We start from the raw sequence: 8,064 nt of genomic DNA, 5'->3' as shown, positions 1-8,064 counted from the left end.
TTTCTTAATGCATTTTTTTCTAAAAAAAAAAAAAAGCAATTATTTAAATGTATAATTAAGTGTGATTTGATTTTTTTTATTTCACTGGAGTCTTAAGGGTAAAATACTTCTGTATCGTTGCTCGACTTTACTAGAGTTTTATATTTACAAAATATATTTAGATATGTTATAAATCTGAAAATGACCTTAGTTATGTCAACCGCTGTTGGGTTCAGAAGATTACCATAGCTTTATAAAGTGCTTTTAGAAAAACTACATGGGGAGCAAGAACCGTGAACATCATCTTGTAAAGCCAGAGAAATGGAGCTAGGTGCCTCCTGAAGACTGTAAAGCTTGTGAACCTGAGGTCCATGGAAAATCACAGGCACATAAGTGGCTGAGACACTTCAGCAAACTTGATCAGCTCTCAGAGTCATACTGAACTTTGCTTTCCTCATTAATTCATCCACACTCCTTCTTTCTCCTACCCAGGTTCTTCCACAGTCCAGAATTAAATGTAAAACTCTACTGGGGAATGCATACAAGGTGTAACCCGAGCCTACAGCTGAAAAACTTCTTGTGCTGTGAAGCACTGGCACAACTTTGACCTTACAAATTGATCCAATAAATCTGAATTTCTAAGTGAATAGACATTCTTAAGAATTCAATAGGTCACAAGATACCCTTTTTTAGACGAATAAATAAATAAATAAATAAAACACAGCCATGAAGAGAAAGACATCAACTCTAGACTAAAGTAATTTATTAAATACTTGAAATTGTTGGCATGTTTAACAATCATCAGATGGATCAGAACATTGATAAAGAATTATATGGGTTATTTTATAAAATACATCTTTAGGAGTTATCTAATCAACAATTGTCGTTTATTGAATACCTGCTCAGAACACAGTATCAAATAGTAAAATGGCATAATTGCTTTGCTTTCTAAATTGAAACAACCTTTCAATGTCACCTACAGGTACTTTAAATTAATATGAAATATACATGCATTGTCTCATAAACAAAGGATGTCATAATAAGGACAAAATAGTTAAAATTTTAAAATCAAAATCGTATGTAGTAAATATTTTATTACATTCAAAACTATTAAGTCCCATTGTAGTGAAAGCTGTCAATTCACTGCTCAGAACAGGTCAGACATGAGGGTGAAGAGACACCAAAAGGAAAGGGAAGAGCTCTGAATAAACGCTTGTCCTTGCTAAAGAGCCACTCAGGTCTCAATTTGGGGTGCTGAAATCCACCTGACCTCAGCATACGGTTTCACTTAACTTCCACTTGTCTTTTGCCCCAGCCTGAGTGCCTCAGTGAGATAGTGGAGAGAAGTAACTCTTGGAATTAGCTGTAGGTTGTAAAATACTTTTGCTAATAACAGTGTAGGTGAGCACCTGGTTCAGAGGGGGTTAAATCAAGGGCATGGAGCATTCTTGCTTTGGGTGGCAGAAATCTCAAAGGTGTTACTGAGCTCAGATGTAATGTAAACTGCTGAAAAGCAATAATTAAACTTACACCTTTAGCTTTGTTAGATGAATTATCTAAAAGCTCCACCCCTCTCTCTGAAAAAAACAGATTAAGTAGCATAAGTCTGCTGTTGGCAACTGCAGTGATTATACAGGACATGCTGTCTGGGATTATTTAGATTAAGGACAAATTGTATGCATGGGGTGTTCAACCACTGTGGTTCTATTCAACCACAGAAATATTATGATTCTTCTAGGACATGTTCATTATTACATGATATAAACATATATCAGATAAAGCCAAAATTCCACCAGAAAGGAATTGATTCGCAATTCTTGGGTCTGTGCGTCCAAAAAAAAAAGTGGCAAAAAAATTAAATGTGCTATCTTTTAGATCTTAAAATAACACAATTCTCTATTATAAAATTTCCCCTAATGCCATTTATAAGGAAAATATTGTCATATAGGCCAAGTGGAGGAAAAGTCAAGATTTATATAGATACTACATTGAACTATATTGCAAAAAAGTCAAGATTTTCATAATAGAAAGGCAACAAAACTCAGTATAGCAACAGTTTCAGAAACCAAAGAAAGAGAGACCTCATTTAATCGAAAGAGAGAGAAGACTGATGGCTAAAAACAGGCAGGTGTTAAATTCTGCACCTTCTGTTGAGGTTATGGAGATTGCAAAGAACAATCTGCGACCTGTGCTTTTCCATTAAATTGTGGCTACTAAGTGTGTATGTATGTTTGCGAACATTTGAAGTCTTTTCATTAGGTCTCTGATTCAGCTCCTGCCTCCTTTCTCTCTACGGATTTGTTTTTTAATGTAGACTATCAAATTCTCTCTGGCAGACACCATACAAATATTCTGCTGTGGTACGCACGTATACTGAGTGTGCACTCCATACACTAAACCTAGCTCTCGACGAGTGCCTTCTCTCTGGAAGTAAGGGTGCCCTCTACTAATTGATCTTTACTAGACATCTTAAGAGTAATCTTCCTGGGAGAATTGATTCTTCTCACCTAGGAGAGATGATTTTTCTGGGGAAGAGTTTGCTCTTTCTGTGCTGCTCTACTGACTTGCACTAACAGAATTATTTGAAGAAGCCCAAGGCATCACCAGTCTTCAGTCACCTCAAATTCTGCAGATAATACCACACAATCACCTAGAGGCATCTCAACTAAGTAAGCATGACTGTCCCAATTAGGCAAGAGTCCTCACTATTAAATATTATTAGACTTAATTTGGTGCCCCGGGAAAATTCTTGATGAAGCCCGTCCCGCTAAGGACAGGGCATTGTGAATCCACAACAACATGCTCAGAAAACACTTCTAAGGTAATGTTCCTTAAGTCCCAAACAATATCATGTGGTGACGTGTTCAGTAGGTTTATAGAAATATCAACCATTACAGCTGGAAATGCCATCCCGTATGACCCTGTCACTTTACAGATGAGGAAATAAAAGTCCATGGTGGTGTGGTGGATACAGTTAGGAGAAATAAGACTAGATTTTAGGCCTCCTGACTCTTCCAGCCCAGGGCTTTTTACACGATACCATCATACATCCTAAAATATGCCAGTGACTGAAAGCACATCTCTAAAGCTGTGATCTCTCAATGTAGGTGTGTTGGTGGTGATGAAATTAGAATACTTAACTTGGCATTTCTAACCAGTGTTTCACCTTGAGGAAATCAATGTGACTGCATCTCATTTTTAATTGTAAATTAGGGATAATTTTGCCTGTCGCATGAAGTTGTGGTGAAAATTTAATAAATATTGCATGACAAGGCAAATATAATGTGAACATGGAATGAAAATGTGCCTCTGGAAGGTTATCTGTGACTTCTGGTTCCAGATGGTGGGTCGAGTCCATGTTTTGTTTTATGCAACGGACAAGCATAACAGCTCACCATTGTTTTAATTTTACTTTCTCTGATTGTTAGTGGAAGCCATCTTCTCTTCATACGCTTATGAACCCTTTGTATTTTTTTATTTGTATCTTTCAATTATTACTATTTTCCTATTTGGCTGTTTGTGGTTTTCTTGTTATTTTGTCGTTCTTTATCTCTTAGAAGTACTCTTTTTATTATACATGATGCAAGTATTTTCTCCCAGGCTGTTGTTTGTCTTCTATATTTTTAAATTAGAAGTGTCACAGCTGTCTGTGGGTTATCAGAGAAGTCATAGAGGGGAAAGAGCTGGTTTGTTATTTCTGTGAGTTCTTAATTTTTTATACACGTCAGCTTGCCTTGATTGTTGAGTTCTTACTATATACAGTACTATATGAATCAAATCTAATATGCAACTTCTTAGTGTATGTCATGTTGAAATTTAAAAAAAAAAATAATAAAACTCTTTTCAGGGCGCCTGGGTGGCTCAGTCAGTTAAGCATATGACTCTTGATTTTGGCTCAGGTCATGATCTCACAGTTTGTGAGTTCAGACCCCATGTTGGGTTCTGCACTGACGGTACAGAGCCTGCTTGGGAGTCTCTGTCCCTCTCTCTCTCTGCCCCTCCCCTGCTCATGTTCTCTCTCTCAAAATAAATAAATAAACTTAAAAAAAAGATCTCTTTTCAGAGATCCTGTTTCCCAAGCAAACATTTTCAGGAGTCTTTGAGGACAATCTTCAGCAAAATGAGAGAACAGACCAAGAAAAAGAAAAGCATGAACTCAAGTGTATCCAAACCAGGAGCACAGCTGAAGGAAGTCCCAGAAGGGCAGCTACCCAGCAGGCTCACAGAGCGACTGGCACAGATGGGAGCAAGAAGGGCCCTCTTTTTCTGTATCATGTGATTTTTAAAAGCATATGCTTGTATTATCTGAAATACTTCAGATAAGAAAAAAAAAAAACCCAGCATACTTCATGTTACAAACTTTCTTCTAAGCATACACAATCCTCCCTCTGCATTTCTATTTTTAAAACATGGTGCGTTTAAGAATTACTCAGTGGTAACATCAGTCAATACCAAAGCATATGAAAGTCTCCAGCTGCCTCCTACACGCCCAGGAGTCCATCACTACTAGAGTTATGCATCTTCTCCAACTCTGGTATGCATAGTCTTTATTAAAATGTTTTACCGGGGCGCCTGGGTGGCTCAGTCGGTTAAGCGTCCGACTTCGGCTCAGGTCACGATCTCGCGGTCCGTGAGTTCGAGCCCCGCGTCAGGCTCTGTGCTGAGTGCTCAGAGCCTGGAGCCTGTTTCAGATTCTGTGTCTCCCTCTCTCTCTGACCCTCCCCTGTTCATGCTCTGTCTCTCTCTGTCTCAAAAATAAATAAAGGTTAAAAAAATTAAAAAAAAAAATGTTTTACCAAAAACAAAAAAAAATCATACTATATGTGTTCTTTCACAATTTGCTTTTTCACATGGCGCTGTGTCACAGGTGTACCCCCTTGTCAATGAGCACATACTCAGCTTATTCTTTTTTATGACTGTACAGGTTTCTGCAGACGGACAGACCACAATTTATTTAACCTGCACCTTGTTAATAGATATTTAGATTGCCTCCAATTTTTGACTAATGCAACAAATGCTTCCAGAAACAGTCAGACACATGCTTCTTTGTACAAGTATTTTTTTAAGATAAATTTCAAGATGTGAAATTGCTGGTTCAAAGGACACATGTGTTTTACATTTTAATAGATTAGAAAGTGAAAACCCCTTCCCCCAAAATGGGCTGTACTATTTTACACTCACACTAAAAACATATGAGTAGCCATTTCCCTACATTTTTACCAATCACTGACATTATTAACCTTTTAAGGTTTTGTTTCACGAAACCAACAAACATGACAGCTCACTATTGTTTTAATTTGACTTTTTATTATTATTAGTGGGGTGTATCTTCCTTTCATATGCTTATTAGCCATTTGATATTTTTATTCATATCTTTCAATTATTATTATTTTCCCATTTGGCTGTTTGTGATTTTCTTGTTATTTTGTAGTTCTTTTTTTCTTAGGAGTACTCCTTTTATTATATATTACGCAAATATTTTCTTCCAGGCTGTTGTTTTTCTTTTAAGTTTTTAATTTATAAGTGTCCCAAAATTACCATTGAGGTCTTAAAGAACTTGATTAAAACATGACCTTTCTGGGGCACCTTGGTGGCTCAGTCAGTTAAGTGTTCGACTTTGGCTCAGATCATGATCTCGTGGTCCATAAGTTCGAGCCCTGCGTCAGGCTCTGTGCTGACAGCTCAGAGCCTGGAGCCGGCTTCGGATTCTGTGTCTCTCTCTGTGTCTTCCCTTTCCCTGTTTGCTCTCTCTCTCTCTCTCTAAAAAATAAACATTAAAAAAATTAAAAAAGAAAAAAGCATGACCTTTCTCTTTGCACTAAAAATAAAGCAGTATCAAGCTATTGAGCAAATTCTTATTGAATGCCCACTATGGAGAGTAGTTGCAGAGGGCACTAAGGTAGAAGGATGATCCCTGGGACGTTGGGTGGCTTCGTTGGTTAAGTGTTCGACTCTTGGTTTCGGCACAGGTCATGATCTCATGGTTTGTGTTGTTGAGCTCTGCACTGTCAGCATGGGGCCTGCTTGGAATTTCTCTCTCCCTCTCTCCCTGCCCCTCCCTCCCTCTCTCTTTCTCTCTCAAAATAAATAAATAAACTTAAAAAAAAAAAAAAAAGAAGGATGATCCTTGATTATAAAGATCACTTGGTACAAGGAGCAGATAGACCTGTAAATACACGAGTCCGCTACAATAAATTTATAACACAATATATACTGGGAGCAGAGGAGAAAGAATGTCAAAAACTACCCATGGATTATCAGAGAAGATCTCATAGAGGGGAAAGAGCTACTGTGTTATTCCTCTGAGTTCTTAACTTTTTGTACATGTCAATTTCCCTTGACTGTGGAATTCCTAGTATATGCTAATAGTATACAATCAAATACGGATTTGCAAGCTCTTAGTACCTTTCACCTTAAAAATTTTTTTTTATTCTCAACATTTTAATAAGTGAATTCTTCAAATTGATCTTATTGCCATTAAATCATGTAGGTATTTTTAAAGAACACCTGAAGAGTGAGTCATATGAATGTGAAACACAAAAACAATTTCATTTTTAAGTATTCATTCTAATATTTCAATTCCTATTTTTAATAATCCAAAATTATTCATATTTATAGGACTATAGCAATATTAGCTATAATATTATATATTATATGTAATATACATAAACGCATGTTATATGAAAAATAACAATCCCAACACCCTACACAACCCCTCCATCCAAACACACCCACTGTACAGGAGGAAAATATGATAAAGTGTTTCTTTAAATCTTTGAAAACTTTCTTTTTTTGGTCCTCCCTCTTTGACTCTGGCATTTCCCTTGTCTTCCATGAGTCATTCCACAACGAACTCAAAATACGGTGATGAATGCAACTGCTCTTAATATCTCAAAACCTCTCATTATTTAAGGTGTTACATACAATTGGAAGGCTAGCCTACCATCAACAAGAAACCATAAGGCATTGAAACACTTATCACATGCCAATCCACAGCCCTCTTCTGCTCCTATGACCTTTACAACATTTTTCATTCTTCTCTACCCCATCTGCTGCTTGGTTCAGTACTTTTTCAATATTCATCTGAAAAAGATTTTCCAGGAAACCTCTGCTTCATGTAGAAGGTAAAGTGCTGACCTAGGCAAAATTTCTTCTCTAAATGTCTATTACTCCACCCCAAGAAAGACAGAGCATAGCCCTCGAATACCTTGAATTTTTTAATAATAAAAAAAAGGCAAAGTAAATTGGCTCTACCTATAGTTCTAAGCAATCAGAGATTTGTTTCTAAATAGCTCTGGGAGATTTCACCATATGACTCCTATTAATGGAAATTGCTGAGCTAATCTCTCCATGTGACATTACAAATATTAGCTTCCCATCCAACTTTGTTTGAAGCTTTTCTGTATTTCTTTTGCTGTTAGAACAAGAACTGTAAATCTGGAAAGAATTTTTGAGATCAATCAATTCAGTCTTCTAATATTACAGATGAAGGAATAGATTGCTAGAGGTTGTTACTGATTATTAAACGGCTGTGTGAGTTTGGGCAATTTGATCTGCTGACTTTAAAGACTGAATTGGAATTTAGGAAGGTGTTTTTAGGTACCATCTACATAAAAGATAAGAAGTGAGAAAGCTTGAAGAATAACCTAGATTATCTGCATTGAGTGTTGCAAGGGTTTTCTTTTATCCTACTACCATTATTACTAATGGCTGTGTCAATATTTGGAAGTTGTCCACGTAAAAGACTATATTAGGGAGAACATGGTAAGGGTCACCAGATCAGCCAATAAAGGGTTGTTGTTACGAATATGGGCTAACATGGTAGGATGATCTCCAGAGTGTATTTTGCTGTGGCTACCTGAATAAAAAGTTGCACATTGCAGCAACATCATAAAAATCAGATTTTAATAAGCTTTGGTTGAGTGGGTTCCTATTGTCTAGGTCACTATAAATCCTTCTTACATTTTTAATGAACTTAGAACAGTTCTGAATAGCTTTTGAATGGGAGATGAAAAAGTCACATGATAGTGTAAGCAGCCGCACCCATAACTGTCAGTAACATTGCAATCCTCCTTGCAGACGTGG

This window comes from Panthera uncia (assembly GCF_023721935.1).
Source record: "Panthera uncia isolate 11264 chromosome C1 unlocalized genomic scaffold, Puncia_PCG_1.0 HiC_scaffold_3, whole genome shotgun sequence".
NCBI classification, from domain to species: domain Eukaryota; kingdom Metazoa; phylum Chordata; class Mammalia; order Carnivora; family Felidae; genus Panthera; species Panthera uncia.
This window is presented reverse-complemented; position numbering follows the sequence as displayed.